The sequence below is a fragment of the Aphelocoma coerulescens genome, chromosome 6 (assembly GCF_041296385.1).
Source record: "Aphelocoma coerulescens isolate FSJ_1873_10779 chromosome 6, UR_Acoe_1.0, whole genome shotgun sequence".
Lineage (NCBI taxonomy): Eukaryota > Metazoa > Chordata > Aves > Passeriformes > Corvidae > Aphelocoma > Aphelocoma coerulescens.
In genome coordinates, this window is record NC_091020.1 from 10,585,836 (window position 1) to 10,603,727 (window position 17,892).

Genomic DNA, 17,892 nt, shown 5'->3' on the forward strand with positions numbered 1-17,892 from the left:
GTTTCTCTCATTTCACAGTGAGCAGAACAGTGGAAGGAGCGAGAAAAGATGGTTTAGAAGTAAATTGGTTATGAAATTCAGGGTATTTTGTTGATAGAAAGGAAACAAATTATGAGCTCGTAGGTAGATAAATATACTCCAAGCTTGAAAATATGGATTACTGAACTGAAAAATTATATCTTCTTGACTATAATTGCATAGCCCCTAAAAATAGCAAAAAGTGTATTTGGAGTGTGGTGTTCCAAGAGTTTGAAAATTAACGATGAAGAAGTGATGTAATTTGGGACCAATATGTTTCAAGACATCAAAATGTGAGACATGTCAGGATTTTTCTAAATAGAAACTGAAAAATGCTGCCCACCTTGTAGTTACCATCTCTAAAATAGCCAATGCTATAAATAGTAATACAAGTTTATGTGCTATCTCTCCTTTTTAGAAGTTCTAAGGTATTGGCCTTGACACCATACCCATACTTCTGTCACTTAACTTTGGCTTTTTTTCCATTTCCAGAAACAAGATGCCTGTAGTGCAAAATTTGCCCATAATAATCCCTTAAAACATGGTTTATTTTTATCCTATAAAGGAACTTTAAAAATTCAAGTCACTATACTTCCCAAACTGCTCAATGCTGTTAACATTCTTCTTTTAGCTTTGCATCATATACAATAAGCATTTCATTTGCCTAATGAAAAACATATTTAAACTAATGAGTACACAGTGTTTTTATTTACATATGCAATTAAAATTTACCACTATTAATAGCTGACAGAGGGGAAGAGAAAGTGTGATTTATTCCAGTAAAGAGCACACTCTTTCAAGAGGATAGCACTTCACAGGCAGCATTAAAGACAGTTTTTAAATTGTCATCAGTGTGGAAATAAACAAAATTCTGGTGTGTCCTAGTCCCTGTGGTCCATTCCTGAAGACGAAGCCAGCAGCTCTTTATGCCTCCCGAGATGCACCAGAATTAATCATCCCTTTACAGACCCCCATCCCACATTTCTCCCCCATTCCTATGGCTCCCTGGAGGAGCGTGGGTGGGTTCTCCCAGCAGGACCCATCCTGTGGTTCGTTCTGTGAGAGCAGAGCCACGGGCACCAGTCAGACTGGGTGCTCCTCAGAGCCTGGTGGGAGCTCGGCTGAGTAAAGGAGTGTGCTGCTCTGCAGATCTGCAGGAGAGGAAAATAACACCAAATGTACACAGAGCGAGGCAGGAGAAGCAGGGTCACTTGCTGCAAATGGCACAGGAGGGAGAAACCTGGAGGTGGGGCTGCCTGCAGCAGGCAGTGGCTATCTGACACTGACACAGAGGCGGCCACAGTGAAATGAGATTAATCAAAAGGAGTCAGAGATACAGAGATCTTTAGCCCACCCCATTCTTCTTAGAAACAGAGTTCAAAGACAAGCATCAGACATGAGCTATCACAGAATGGACAAACATGGCAAAGGGTGCTAAATCTTCCACCTTTCTGCCATTATCTCTCACAGATGTTACAGAGCTTGTCAGGAGAAAGCAGATTTCTGCTTCGAGCTGCACCATGTGCAAATATGCTCTTGCTGAACAGTGCTGCTACTACAGCACACTCTGTTCTGGCAAGCGAGAATTTTATCAGCAGCACTATATAAAGGCACTCAAATTCAATCCATCCTTATTGATATGTACTGATAGACATTTTTCTAAACATTTTGTGAATGGTGTAATCATAGCTAGGACATGGAAAATATTAGTAATGTACATGAAAACAATCTTACTGCAGCTTTACAAGCAGCAATAATTTTGCTTTGATTTGAAACTTTGGGTTGAGTTGCCCATTTTTTAATTTAAAGGAGGACATATGAAGAGACAGCAGAGAAAAGATGAAGCTTTAATAATAACACATCTACTGAAAAGTAGGATTTTTTTTTTTTTAAACTGGCATTTTTGATCAAAACCTTTTCAAGTGGAAAGCGAAACCACAGTTGAAAAACCCTGACTGCAGAAGCATTACCTGCTTATCGCAGCTGAATGTTGGTTCTCTTGCAGATGGCTGGCTGCAGTCACTCCATATTTATGGGATGTGCTCCTGTGTGCGGTAGGAGAAGGGTTGGCAGTGCTGGTACCAGGGCTGATCGAAGTGATCATTGCTACTTTGCATACACAGACAGACACTCACATGCTGCAGGGCAAAAATGGGTTGAAAGGCTGAAAGGATGTGGAAACTCCAAGCCATAATGTCTAAAGGTGAGCTGTTATTGCAGTGACTTTCCCAGGTGGAGAGCTTTGAAAAAAGGCTAATACACTGAGAGGTGCATCTGCAGTTCTGAGGCAGAGGTGATCAATGACATTAGGGATAGTTTTGCACTCACAATCCTGGTGCAAATAGCTGGACATAACCATGGCTAACCACTGCAGACCCCCATCTGGATCACAGAGCACAACCACTGTGTGCTCAAACACACAGTGTGGGTGCAGATTTAGTGCCTGTGACCCTGCTGTGTCTCCAGATGGGGCTGCTACAAATGGAGCTGTACACTGGGTGGAAATGCAGGATTTTCTGCAGAAACTTGTCAGTTGAGAAGTTCATTTTAAGAGCTGAATCAGTTATTTACTACCTATATTGTGCTAACACTCAGCTCTGAGGTGCTGTTGCTGTTTACAGCATACAAGGAAACGAAAGGAATATCCAATACAAAAAGGAGATTCACTTTTGAGTTACACAGGCTGTAAGGAAACAGGCAGATGATAGAAAACAGGCAAGCAAATCTGTAAACATAGACCACAGGAATTACGAAGTGCTATGTGCATTATAAAATCAATGCTGTTATTCACAATGCTGGAAGACAGATTCAGGAGCCTACACTTAGGTAACAATTTCTCCCTTTCTTCCTGTTCTGTCTTTTTATTCATGGCCATAATGTATGTGTTGGGGGGAGAAAAATCAAGAGGATGGCTATGTAAAAATACTGTACTGTGTAAAAGATGCTGTAAATCTCTGATTTGTTTGTCTCTTTCCAATTGTGCAGAACCATGAAGCATGAGCAGGGTTGTCAGCGCCAACAGAGTCAATATTGCTGTGAAAGACTAAATTGTATTCTTTTCCACCTTCTGCTACATTAACAAAATTGCTTGCTAAGTTTTGATTCTAGGACATTTGCAATTTGCAGTAGCTGATGATGATGCATGAAGCAGAAGGAATGTGTTGATTTTTAAACTGGATTCAGTTGTTACAGGAGGAATATTTTGAAATTATTATTTCCAAACTCTTAAGAATCATAGTGGAGTGCCCTAAGTATATTAATTATGGAATATCAAGATGTTACTTTAAGAGAGCTAATTTTCTAACTAATTGCTGCATTACAAAAACAGTTATTAGATTGTTCTAGAATCTCTTGCCCCCTCCCCCAGCAATTAATTAGATAAATTAAATAAATGGTAATGTTATGGTTAAATGACTCAGGTTCTACATGGCTGTAGGTGATACAGCTGCAGTGCCTTAAGTTCTACTGACAGCCTGAGCTCTCAGAAGAAACATTAAGCAGCAACTGAGTACATGTTTTATGCCTAATGATCACTGAGTTCCATTAAAACCTTTGTGTACTGGTTTGAAGAAACACATCTTATGAATTAGTACGAAATGGCTTTCAAAGAGAAAGGAGCTACTCAGTACGTAAGTTTCAGCCCTGTCCTTCCTTTTCTTTAAGCTTATGGATTCTTGTTTGGGTTTTCCCCTCCTCCCCCCAGAAATTCCTTGATGGTTTTGCCTTTAAAATTCAGCATAGTTTCACGAGACTCTTTTCCAGAACAGCCCGTAGAATGTATTGCTGAAACGGAAGGATATTGCACACAAAAATAAACTGGCCAAATAATGTAGCTGCTCTGAATTATTCACAGCTATCTAGCAAGCATTGTTTGCAATAGAGCAACTAAGTAAACAGGATGGAAAATGAGTTTTGGCATGATTCTAGGAATTAGCATTCTCCATTTCTATGGTAACATTGATAAAAAGTTGTTGCTAATAATAATGAAATATACGCAGAATAAAAATAAGTAAGCTAAATAGAAGGCATCTATTGTAAGCCTGAGTGTTTTTCCCTTTCTACTGGGAAACACGTGTGCAAGCTTGCACACATCTCAACTTTGGTACAGCACAACTAATGCATATATTATTAGCTCAGTTTGCCAGCAAGTAAAGACAGATGTTTGATGAATGCGTATTGACCTAGGATAGCTATAGGAAGACTATTAACACAGAAAGACCTATGAAGAGATTGTGTTTTACAGGCATTTTGTAGAATCATAGATTCGTTACCAACCACTAATGAATCCAGGGTACATTAAAATTTTTGGTAGTTTTTCTCTGACAAGAATGCCCAATGATAAAAATACACAGAAGGAACTTTCTCAGCTGAGAAAATGTGCCTAACACATTTACAGTCTTAGGTAGAAAACAATTTTCTTTACCTCCAGCTATTGATATAATGTATTATATAATTCTTATCAGTACACATATACATATTTATATCTTTTTATAGTTTTATAGATCTGTATCTAGAAAAAAAAAAAAAAAATTGCCTTACCGGGGTTTCTCAAATCTCAGTTGCAGTGGAAGGAAAATAACAAAAAACCATAATGCAAATCTCACCATCCCTTCCCTTAGCAGAAAACTTGTGAAGGTTCCTGATGATACAGAGGAGAGAAGTCTGATCCCATCACCAAATAAATCAAAATCCATTACAGGGAAACAAGGAAGAGAAGGAGGGATGAAGAATTATAAAACCTCATCTGTTAAGCTTTGCCTCAAATACAATCTGAATGTGCAGCAAAGCTCTACCAGCTTTACATAAGCAGGGCTTCTCATTCATTTTCACAGGGTTCTGTATTTTTAAGTTCTAGAGAGAAGGAAAAAAACACTGAAAGTTGTCAAATATTTTCAGCTTCTGGGTGGAACTGAATTCCTGATCTGAAAGACAGATTTAGCAAGGTGTCCAGGGCACACTGAAAAATACAAATAATTTAGAGACAGTGTGTGGGAGATGAAGTGTCTAAGTGAACCAGCAGCATCAAGAGCAGCCCGGGGAGAGAATTGTCTAAATCATCTGCAGAAAAGAGTAATACACCTACTGCATGTATGCTAGGGGAGGTATAAACAGCTTTCTGCCAAAGAAAAATACATTTGGATCAAAGATACAGTGTGAAACATAATAAAAGCTGCTGAAAGCAGCTCCAGCCAGTGCTGTTAGTGAGTCAGTGTGTGTGTCAGCCTGTGCTCCTCAGGTGCTCACTGCACCTCCCTGTGCTGGCTTGTGCTTCTGCTCCTCCTCCTTTGGGGGTCAGACCCCAACCCTCACCTTAAATGTCCTCAGGTCTATACCAGGGTTCACACTTCCACTCTGGATAACAGAGTTTGAAAACTCTGTCCACAGTAATTTTTTGTTTGATAGAGGACTAGGACTAGGAAGGTCCTTTGAGAGTTCCACCCAGGAGAGTGGCTGGACTACCACTGTAGCTCCCAGTGGAAGGCAGCCTGCTTGCCTTGCAAACCAGACACAGCACACAGCTGCTCGATTCATGGTGGAAAGTGAAACATTGCATAACATGCACTCATTTTGCATAGTTGCAAACGAGCCATGAGGTTATTTAATTCTGCTGGCTATTCTGGTTGGTAGCTATTAGCAGGAATCACATGACCAGCATCTGATGGTCATCCAGGTCACACCAGAGTGGACCTGCACCAGGGGCACCACCTGTCTGGACAGCCTGGAGCAGCAAGGGCCTGAGGAAAGAGGTTGTGAGCCCTTGGACCAGACTGGTTTTCTCTAACAAAAGGACATACACGCACCAGTGATAGCACAACCTGGGGAGGAGCGAAGGGGAGGAACGAAAGCAAGGAGCAAGGTGAGGGTCTTTCTTATCAAAGAAGGCCTGAGCCCAGCACTTTAGACCTTAGAGATTAAGAAACATCAAAGACTAAAGCCATTGGAGACCAAAGTACAGCATCAGAGGCTTGATATTGTCATTTGACTAATCTGTTAAGTGCTTGCTTTTTCAGTTGTTATCATTTAGATTGTCATGAACTGCTTAACAAACAGGTGCCTGCTTGGAGTTTGGAGGTTTGCCTTGTTTCTCACTCTAGCAGAGCATCTCAGCCATCAGGGCTATCCCCCAGTTCCCTTATCACAACAGCTGTGACAGTATAACATTGGAGAAGCTTTATTTCCTTCTGACCCCTATCACTGAAAACCAGCCAGAGTTAACACAAGTGGTAAGAAAATGCTGGCAGCTCTGGGCTGCCTTGAGCTGGCCCTCCTGGCCCAGGCATGTCAGGGGGTGTCAAAGCCTTGTGAGGATAAAACTTGCAGCAATAACAACTAATTAAACATGTTTAGTCAGGGTATCAGCCTCTGTCACTTCCCACCACATATCAATGGCATGTACTTAATTTCTCACAGTTGTAAAAGGAAATTTTTCTACTTTTTTCCTGAGAATGCCATTTCCTAACGAAGATGTTAGGAAAGGCTTGGGAAGCCATGGCAATTAATATCTGAACTGTTTGCAACCAGTATTACTATGGGATTAAGCTCATTTGGGGAACAAAACACAAAACTGAAATAACAATCTTTAATTTGTTCAGGGAAAACATTTCAAGAGACCGTCCAAAATGCTCTTTAGTGAGGGATATGCAACATCATTTAGATGCCATGTATTTCACACCAGTTATTTTGGAAATTCAAGCTGTAATTTTCTCTAGTCATAGCTGTATACAAATTAAGATAATTAAAAAATTATAATGCATAAAATATGGGTCTTTCAGGAATGAAGAAAACTAATTTGAAGGGTAATTTTCATAAAAATTAAATAAAGAACAGATTAGAAGATGTGCAATCCATGAAATATTAAAAGGTTTAATTTAGGTACTTGCTATAGGACTTAAACTTCAAAAAATAATAAAAAAAGGTAATTTCAAAGATTGACTGGCCTCAAAGGGTGAGAGACAAACATTTGGATTATTCGTTCTGACAGATTTTTCATTTTGTTGTTTCTGCTTCATCCTTTCTCAAAATGCTAATTATTTGTTTCTTTACAGAATCTTTTAGCTTGTTCTTAGAATTCTGTATGAAGAGAGGATTGTATTGAGTTCATTTACACCCTAAACATGAAAAGACAAAATCCCCTGCCTTTTAGTATCACCCTATAAGTAATGCAAACTCTATTCACACGACAAGTCCTAGCTGGTGCCTTAACTGCTCAATATCCTTAGTGAATCTGGCTAATTAACAAAAACCAAAGCCATGTCATAACCTCAGCACTACTTTTGTAAAGTACTGAGCAAAACCAGACTAACAGGATTGTTAGGTAAAGGTAAAGCAGGATCTATCACTTATCACTTCTGCATTTTTTCCCCAGGACTTCTGAATTTGCTTCTTTGTACAAGGTGACTGCTTTTGTCCATGTTTGCACATCTGTCTATACATATACTGATCTATAAAAAGCATTTCTATTTCTATAGATAACAATCACACTTTAATATTTTACTAGTACAGTAATTTTTCTCCAGAGTAGATCTGTTTATTCCAATTATTTACTCTCCTAAGCACACCTTTCTCAGGTGCTTCTTACTAAATGCACTTTTTTCATCACTTCTCAGCTGTACTTCTCTTGACATGTGAACTAAGCCTCATGCATTAAAAAAATTCTATTATTACATCAGTACTTTATTTATAAGCACAGACTGAAATTGGTACAGAATTTCCTTTTCTCTTCCTGCAACCAGTGCAGCCAAGTCTAGATTAATGCTGGGACTTCAGCACAGAAACACCGTCACAAATCCTAACATCCTAAGTATTTTCTCTTTTTAATCAATGTTGCCTTTAGCCAAAATTCAGGTAATGTAGAAATAAACCTGTCAGATGTAATTTCACTTCTCTGGTCCCTCTGCTGGAGAGCACAGAGCCATGCTGTTCATAAGCGTGGGTATAACTGCTGGGAAGCCTCTAGCCAAAGTCCCTTTTCCAGTGTATCTCTCCTTGCATGTTTTAATTTAAAAAGAGAGTATTAAACTAATCATTTAGATGTAGAACTCTTCCTCGTATTCAGAGGGAAAGCAAAGATTTCATTGCTTAGCTCTCACAGCACCCTCTGGTCATCCCATTAAACACAGGTCCCAGAACGGGACATTTTTAAGCATGCATTGATTCACTTTACCAGAACAATTCTTTGCCATGATTGCTTCTCTCATATCATTTATCTCTTCAGCTAAAAATCAGTTATTCACCAGCTGAGATTTATTGGGCCTGACCTCTGCTGGAGCCAGCACTAGCAGTATTACAGAGAACCCTTGAACAGTTACAGGCCACTGGGTAAACCACTGGGTAGATGGAAACCCAGAGAACTGGAATGGCACGCCAAAGAGTTAGAGAAAACTGCTGAAGAGATTTATGAATAAAACTGGGATTCAAAGAAGGGATCAGTTCACACTTTTATCAGGCTACTCACGTGAGGAAAAAAAAAAACCACCCTGCTCTTCCAGGTGTATGTGTGACATGATCTGACAGGATTGTTTGCAGTCCTGCCTGGGATGTTTTTTGTGTAAGAGCAACCACAGGATCAAAATCCACGACTGTCTGATTGTCACAGCAAGCGCTGCTTGCGGAGCCTCCCGCCCCGGCACTTGCAGGCTCTGGGCCGTCAGGGCGAGCCCTGGTGCTCCTCACAGAGACTGCCCTTCATCCGGAGTGCAGCAGAGGGGGAACAGGCAAAAACCACGTGAAAAACATCACAAACCTTTTGAACTGGTTTTTCCTTGAAGTGTGTGCCTAGCAGTGATTTGTAAGAATGCTGAAGAGCTGGTACCTCAGCGCAGTCTCTTGCTGCTGTACCTTGCACTTTGGCACGTACATCCTGCACTTTGCCAACAGCCCCTTCACACAGCTTAATCCTTATCCTGGGCAATCTTAACGTGAGGATTTACAGGACAGACACGTAGGATTTCTCAGTTAGGGCTATGTCATATACACAGATTTTCCCAGGGGTCCCTTTGAGTCTCCTTTATGAGTACAGTACAAGGCAAAGATGCAATGGCAACAACCAGAGTTTGGCCCAGTTTATTCACCCTTAAAGAAAAGCAAGAAGCTACAGAGTGCACTGAATGACAAGAAAAATGTTTGTTTACTGGACTAAAGCCTGGAGATCCTTCCCTGGTACAGGTAATAGAAGCAGTTTTGTGGTGTGCCAGCCAAGAAAAACATCAGTTGCTCAGCATGGCATCCAGCTAAACTAATCTTTGTTTTCCACGGGAGATGTTTTTTCAATAATTTCTAAGAGCTAAAGGACTTCATTAAGAATCATGCAAGCATTGATCCAGATGTTAAACCTCTCTGTACAACGGGAAGCCCCCTCAGAAAGCAGTAAAGGATAATTGGTCCATTATTATCTGGTCTTGAGAAAAGAGAGCAGTATTGCCTATTTAATGTTACTATACGGAGGAATTTATTTCATTGTGTGCATGCTGTTTGAACACATTTAATTATAATGGTTTTGTGTAATTAAAGTTCAGGTAAACATTAAATTTCAACCTATTGTAGCCCTGAAATTCATTACTGTTGCTAAATCTTATACAAAGAAATGCTTAACACATGAGAAGTGAAACAGAGCTCCTTTCTAAATAACCAAAGCTAAACAAAAGTAATACTTCTCAGTTGTTCCTTGTAGACTTTTCTTTAGTTCTTATTTGTATATTAGTTTTCTATCAGCTTTAACCTTAGAAAATGATAATATTGTAAAAATAATTCTTAGACAGGCTGACAAACACAAGCACACAATGTTCAACAGGACTCCAGCAGAGACTGAAGGCAGTGTGAGACCATGATTTCTTGCACACTGAATTGTGATGTGTCTGGCAGCCACTCACCACCGGTGGGATCCTTCCCTTATGGTGAGAGATCCTTAGACAGAGGGATCCTTCTCTTAAATAGAGAAGGTTGTCCACTGATCACATTAAAAGTCTCTGATCTCTTGCTGAATGTTGCCTTTTCAGAAATCAGGGCGTCCTTTCAGTGTGAGGGCCTGGACACTCACTCCTTGGAGCACAAGATTTTGTCTGAAGATGTGCTTAAAAACCATAAGGGATGGCATGGCTAGAGTCCAATAACTAGATTTGATACTGTCTGTAATTAGACTTTCATCTTCACTGCTTCTTTATGAAAAAAGCAGAAGGATAATACATTTAAAAGTAATGAATGAGAAGATTAAGGGACTGAACTAATGTAAAGAAAACAAAATTGTTTTTGTAATTTGTAAAACGTGCCAGACTCTTACTCTAACAGGCAGTTTAGAAATGCTTATTAACACAGGCAGAGAGAGACAGGAGGGAAAAAGGTACAGATCTAGAAAGGCTATAGATGTAATTATGGGTGTCCTCAGAGTCTGACATATTAGGCAATTTTGAAACAAATTCATAATGAAAATCCTTTTAATGAAACATATTAATGAAATCCACATTGATATTATTGTTGGGATGTAGGCAGAAATTCACTTAAAAGAATTACTTCCATGCCAATCAGTTTTTCCAATTTAATTTAGAGCTGCCTGAATTTACCGAAAAGTACAAAATTGATTGATTTCTAAAGATCACATCTTGTAGAAAATGGCATTGTTCTGTCTGGGGAGGGAATTTGCCATCATTTCTCTCTGTTCTTGCAGGTCTTGGATCAATACAACTTCAAGCAAGAGCCTTGACTCTGGCCTTTTTCCTGGAGAGCTCTCTGGAGACTGGGCTGTGCCCGATGCAGGGTCTGGTGAGGGGCAGTGCTGTCTCCAGCTGTGGGACAAAGCTCAGGCTGCAATCAGGGGTATGCTATTCCTTCACAGCCACAGACAACAGAAGCACATTTAAAATTTCTGTCGTTAATCTGGCCTTTTAGACTACTTTTGAAAGTGTTTTTTAGGTAAAGGCAAAGCAAATGCAGAAGTCTAAAAAAAAAATGTTCTGTTAGGTTTTGGGTTGGGGAAAAAATTTTTTGTTCCTTGTGGTTAGACCATCATCACCATTAAACTTGAACTCTAACCTGCTTCTGAGTCATGCAAAATAAATGGTAATTGCTGATAACTATAAAAATCTAAAGGAAACCCATTAACACCTCTCCCATGTCATGTCTAACAGGAAGAAATAGTATTGGGAAGACCGTCATACATCAGCAGTGCCACAGTAGATTCAGGGAGCTATATCACTCAAAAAACAACTCATGCAAATACCAGGAAATGACCACGACAGCCTTCAAAAGTGGCTGAGTGATGAACTCAAGTATCTGAACTTAAGCTATCAAACACTTCACTGGTGCCAACACCCAGGTAGAGGCTATTTATGTCAATGGCAAGCTGTCAGCACATTCCTGTGTTGCAGTAACAGGAGGTACCCTCCTGAGCACTATGAGAAAGAATCACTTTCCAGCCCCCACCTTTAAAATGAAAACTCAAACCAGAAACCAAGCTGTGCCCTCTTTGCACCTGTAGATCTGCTACGGAATTCACACAGGAACCATTAGCTAAAGCAGTAAAAGACTCTCTAAATAATCCAACTCTATATTGAAAACTCTTTTTTTTTACAGATGACATAGATCCTGGAAGCAGTTAAAAAGCATTTACTAGAACATGCATTTGCAAGCAGTATTTCCTAGCTTTCAGAAGTATTCTTGATTATAGTTCTGTCCTCTGTAGTAGGAAGTGGGTCTGTTATAAATTGCTAGGGCAGGGTTATAAATATTACGTTTTACTATTCAATACAACTCACTTCTACCTCAGGCTGCACACTTACACACATTTTTAGCCTGCAAGCAGTCATCCAGAGACACCCCCTGCCTTAGCTTATCAACTGAGGCTTAAATTTGATTCACCTGCCAGTGCCCTACTGCCACTTGTGGTTTTTTTGGTTATTACAATAGGCTTTCCAGTTTTTACAAAAAAGAAAAAAATTCACGTGGCACATATTTTGAAAGAGAAAAGCACATTTGTTACCATAAGAAATACAAAAAAAACCCTCCTCCACTTCAGACATATCAACTGAATTTCTATTAAAACATTTTCTTCACCTGACATACGGAGCTGCAGCCAGAAGGGATATTGATTGCTCTGTACAAATGCTCTGGTGTTGGTTTTAACAATACTGTCAGCCTGCTTCACCAATCCTGCTAATACATTTAGCAAAACCCCATCTGTAGTCTGTCATTTACACAACCACTACACATTCACTATTTTAAATTCTCATTCTATCACATTTATACGGTTACTTCCATAGCCCCCCTCACTGCACACAGATTGCCACATCCATTTGAATTTCTCAAGCAGGCAGAAAAAGCCTGAGGCAAGGATTTTAGTGGAGCAACACACCCCCCCCTATAAAGGGCTTTCCCTTTTATTGGAAACCCAGCTTCACCCCTCCATCTCCGGTAGCTTTTAAACACAGCTTTTTCTGAGCAACAGACCTCTGCCATTCCTGCTTTAAAGCTGAATATTTGGCTGTGCCAAACCAACCTATGTTCAGACCCAGTCCCTCGGTGGGGCCATGGCCTGCCAAGTGAAGGGACACAGACTCTGCCTACCTCTCCTGCTGCCTCCTGTCACTCCCATCCTGCAGCCTTTTCTTCCTGTGCCACATGACAGGAACAGTGACAGTTTCAGAGAATTATTTCCTCTGCACAATTCTTTTGGGAAGCATATGTGTAATCAACGTTTAAAGTGGGAATTATTTATAAAACAATCGTTGTGAGGGTTGAGGATTCAGTAATTATTCTGTGCAATTAGTCCCCAAGTAGTGTGAGACTGCATTCCCCGGTGATCTGAGCTATGGAAACATTATGAGTGCCTGAGAGAAAATAGTTCTCTGTAAAAGAAGTTGGCTACAAAAAGCAATCACTTTGCAAAGGGAAGGAATAGGACTACAGGTAAAAGACAGACCAAGGAATTTGAAATTATTTTCCTCTCTTCTTTTGAGTCCTCTATCGCTCCAAGGAGAAGCAGACATCTGCCATGAGGTGAAGAAAGTGCTTTTGCTATGGGAGCCATTGATAAGAGCACAGAAACTGCTATACAGTTTGACATTATCAAATCAGAACAGAATGGTTTCATGCTCCTGAATACTGCTACCATTTCCTCTTCAGTGGGCAGCCATCACTCCACAGACTCTTTTCCATATTTTCCATGTGAAAACTTCATTCTAAACATCTCAGCAAAGAAAGGCTTCTTCTTGGAAAAGACTGTCTAAAATTTTGTTTGGATTTTTAAATTAAAATGTGCTCTCCTCCTGCTCTGCCTCACTATTTATGACAAAACAAGCTTTTTTTTTCTGGGAGCTGAAGTCAACAAATGGTAAATCTTCCTTGTCCCACTGAAGAAATATGGCAAGCGGAATTTAAGAGTGTCATGAGAGCCACTAGCTCTGTGCCTTCTAGGATGACACAGCGTGTTCAGTGTGACGGCTGCCAGTCAAACACATGGCATCTGCCCCCTGAGAGCAGGCCCAGCACAGCTCTTTGAATCCCTAATCCCTTCTCAAATCAATTTCTGGTCTCCTGTTTGTTGTAATTTAAATTGGCAGCAGAGGTGAAGCATCTTCCCCTGGGACCTTGCCCCTCCCAGACTGTATCCTCCCATCAGAAACCGGAGCTAAGCCTCAGAGAGCAGCAGGAAGGTGCTGCTTTCCAGTGTGGGGATGATGAAGTGTCACAGATTAATCAAGTGACATGTGGGTGGCTGTTTGGGAAAATGCATTTTGTGTAAAGTGTAGATGCCTGTACTTGGATGAGTCGTGCCCTGTTGTTTCCAAATCAGTAATTTGAAAGAGTTGCTTGCACACAGGACTGACAACATCAGCTCCCGAGGTCTAGACAAAACTCTGAACACAGTGTGGGACTTGCTATTAACTTTATGCAGTTTTTTTGGCACTCCATCAGGAATCTCATTCCCCAGCAACAGCCAAAGAAGATCAGCGGAGAGGACTGCAAGGAGCAGGGTCCCATAGCAGGACCCCCTCTGCACCACATTTAAGGGAGACAAGAAAGATCCAGAGGTTCTTTAAAGAATATTGGTCACTAGGTGGGGAAAAATATGTTTCCCAGAGGAATATGTCATTTGAATACCCTGAAAGTGTCTAATTGACCTTGAGAAGAAGTAATACTGGAGGTAATTAGGATTGTATTAAAACTTAAACCCTGACACTTTCATCTGTTGCTTCAACTTTCAGGACTTTTATGTTTGAATTTACTTCCAAAAGCGTGCAGGTGATGGCCTGTACTTTGTCACAGTTCACAGGGTAGGCAGAAACTTAAACAGAACCATGTCCTTGCAAGAACATTATTTTATCTGAAGTGCAACTAACAGGAAGGTCAGTTCTACCCTTTTTCCTCCCCTCTCTCCCTTAAACGCCTTATTTGCTACAGCTACAGAGATTCAGAAAGAAAAATCGGGGCATCATATAATGATTCATAGCCAAGCACAGCAGAAGCATTAATCATTCACATTTTTAACTCTAAAAGCATATCAACTTCCAAGGATGATCAGTCAATGCAACACGTTTATATTTTAGGTGGAAATCAGATTTAGAAATGGAACATCCTGAACCTCTGACCAGAGAACAAAGTATATGAAATGCCACAGAGCCGTTTTCAAAGAGCCCAAATGCATGGCTTCTACTCATGTAAAGAGGCAGCCTTTCATATAGGCAATCCTATTATTTGCAATTCAGTTCATGGTTCAAGAAAATATCAGGAAAGATGAGCCAGAGGAGCAGAACAGAGCCAAGCATGCTGGGTCTGCCTGTCTCTCTTGACAAGAGAAGTAAAGGAGGGATGCTGGCGCTTGACAGAAGAGTTGAAAACTTGGAAGAGACCTTGTGTGATTCACTCTTCTGTCTGAATAGACCTTGGTGATCTTTCTGATGATTCTCACATGTGTTCCTAGTGGGTCTTCTGGAATTAGAAATGTTGAAAAAGAAAGCACTGAGTGTAAGCTCTGTCCTGGGATACATAGATAAAAAGAAAACATCCTTAGGAAAAAGAAAACCCAGCAGTGACAAATATCAAGTGCAATACTTAGCAGAGGACAAGGCACACTATGTGATTTTTTAATATGTGTAGTAGCAATTTCTAAACGAGTCTGGGTTTCATTGTCTGCAGTGGATGATGCAGTGATAAAGGCAAGTGCCCACACTACCAATGGGCACTGGAAATTCAGTGTGTCCCTTTTGACATTCTGTATCCCCCTTTGTATTCCTTACAAGAAAATGAAATGCCTTCATTTTCTCCATATCCTCTTTCACAAAAAACCCAAAAATAATTTTAGTCTGACAAAAGGAAAGCCTTGACCCATAACACAGCCTGAATTTCTGTGTAATGTAGAAACTATCAAAGCTATTATATACTTATGGATTTCCCAGTGATACAAAATTCTGTAACTACTATTAGGGGAGAGGGAAACAGAACAAGTAATGGCAACACCCTTTCAACAACAAAAAAAAGTGATTAAAAGAAAAGCTTAGATTACTTTTATATCAGTAGGTTTCTATTAAAAAACCCACCCAAAATATATAATTACGTGCCATTTGCAATATTTATCTTCAAACAATGTGAAGAAATATATTGAAAAAGCAAACTATCTTTTTTTTTTCCTTTCTTCCCTTTTAGGTTTACTGTATCAGTAAGCTAACATACCATGAGTCATAATTGAACTCTAAAGCTGTTGTATCTATTTAGTTGTCACAACAGCAGCAGTATCTTCTGGGAACAAGGCAATAGGAAAGGAATTTCAGAGATAAGAAAAGATTTATTATACTGTTGATGTGACTGTTTTGCATGAAATACTAGAAACTGAACTAGGAACAATGGAATTTAAAAGAAGTTTGAAAAGGAGTAGCAGAGAAGTGGCTCAGAAGCCTTATATTTTTGAAAGTGTTTGTTGGTACTCCTGAAGAAAAGATTCACTGGGAGAATTGATACCCTGTAAACTGGGGGCGAAGTCTGCAAGTTTTCTGAGCACTCCCCACTAGCTAGAAATCTTGCTTTTTGCTTTCAGCTCTGCACAGTGACAAACACAGAGGGCAGCATCTCAATAGAGCAGCATCTTCTCTACTCCAGAGATGGACCAATTGCTTGGCCTGCAGAGCAGGGGCCCACCCACCCACAGCATTCCCCACGCTTTCCATCATCTATGGAAAGTCAGCTTGCTTCTGTTACCGAGGAGAAACTCTTACAGGATAACGAAAAGCCACTAATGCAAGATAAGAACTGTTAGTGGGAAATCATTTGTTGAGGCTGAGAACTGCCTTGGCAGCCCTGTCCTGCTGGTGTGGCCTCTGGGGAGAGCTGGTTCTGCTTTACATTCTAGATAACGCTACAATTTATCACTTTTCCTTCCGAGATGCAGTTCATTTATCCCTGCATGGTAACCTGTCATCTATGCTCCTTTTTCATTTATAAGAAATAAAAATATGGTAAGATGGTAAATATACCATCTTCTAGGATGTCACTCCATACTTATTAATAATACATGACCAAATGTGAGAATTATTTAAAGGAAAATCAGAAATTTAGCATAACCTTTATCATAAAACTTGCTAGAGAAAAGGTCAGGATGGTTGGTGCATGTAATGGTCAGAAACCTCTATGCAGCAAAGGAATTTAGGACAAATCATGCCATTTGTAGGGTTGCAAAATAGCCAAAACAAAAAAATCTAGCTCTGACAGCATGTTATTTCCAACAAGATCTCTTGTTGGAAGCAGGTTTTGTGGTACAACTGTGGGTCAGGCTAGGGATATATGGAAGAGTTATAGAGCCTTTTTAGCTCAGAACCACAGACCAAACTGTAGGTCATTATTACTTTGCAGTCCAGGACATTTTAAACATCTCTGATGATTCTAGTAATTAAAGTTTCTAAGATTTAGCCAATGACTTGCATAAGTGCCATCAGTAGTCATTAATTCCAATTAAATTTAACCCCACTCAAACAGTGGTGTAACAAGACAGGATGGCAAGAATGCCAGAAAGAATTCCATTTATCAAACAACTAAATCAAAACAAAATGACAAAAATTACTTCACCAGTAGCACTTCATATGCCTGAAAGGTGCACACTCAAATATAATTTTCTGCATTTATATGGAAATCAAGATTGCCTCCAACTGAACAGGTTATTGCATTCTGCTTTAATATACTGACCCTTGGCTTTGTGCTGTTATGAGCTTTGTCCCAGACAAGCCTGCGGCAGTGGAAGTTGGCTCTTGAGGCAGAAAACTCCTAAATATCTCCACTTGGGCCACAACTGGTAAAAAAAAAAAGCTCCAGAAACTTGCAGAGAAGAGGTTTCCATCAGAGAGAAGGTGGCTGAGGTACCTGTGCTTGAGAGGAGGGATAGGAAAGTACTCTGGGAATACCCTGGGTGTCAAGGAGCCCTGCCAGGGATGCCAGCAGCACAGGGGCATCCCAGAATTCCAGCAGCACGTTGGCATTCCGGCATTTCCCCAGCATTCCAGCATCCCCCTGCTCAGCAAGTAGGTCTGCAGGCAAGCAGCCACACAGCTCAGCTGATCAACAGCCTCCTGTGCACAGCCACCTTTCTCCTGGGATTCAAAGTGAGAGTCCTTGTTGTGCTTGCCAAGAGAAGTCTCCCTCTGATTGCTAAAAGCTCAGATGAGCTACTTCAAAAGAAAATAAGCATTTGTTGTTCCCTCTCTAGCAAAAGTGTATCCTGGAACCTCAGGTTTATTATAGACTCCGGTATTTGTGCTCCAGCTCCTAATAACACCCACGGTAAATGGGCATTAACATACAGAAAAACACGAGCAAAGCAGACAAAACTGAGCAGTATGCTCAGGAACAGTGCAATCAAGAGCTTTCTGCTGTTAGCAGGTATCTCTTGAGTGATTTCCC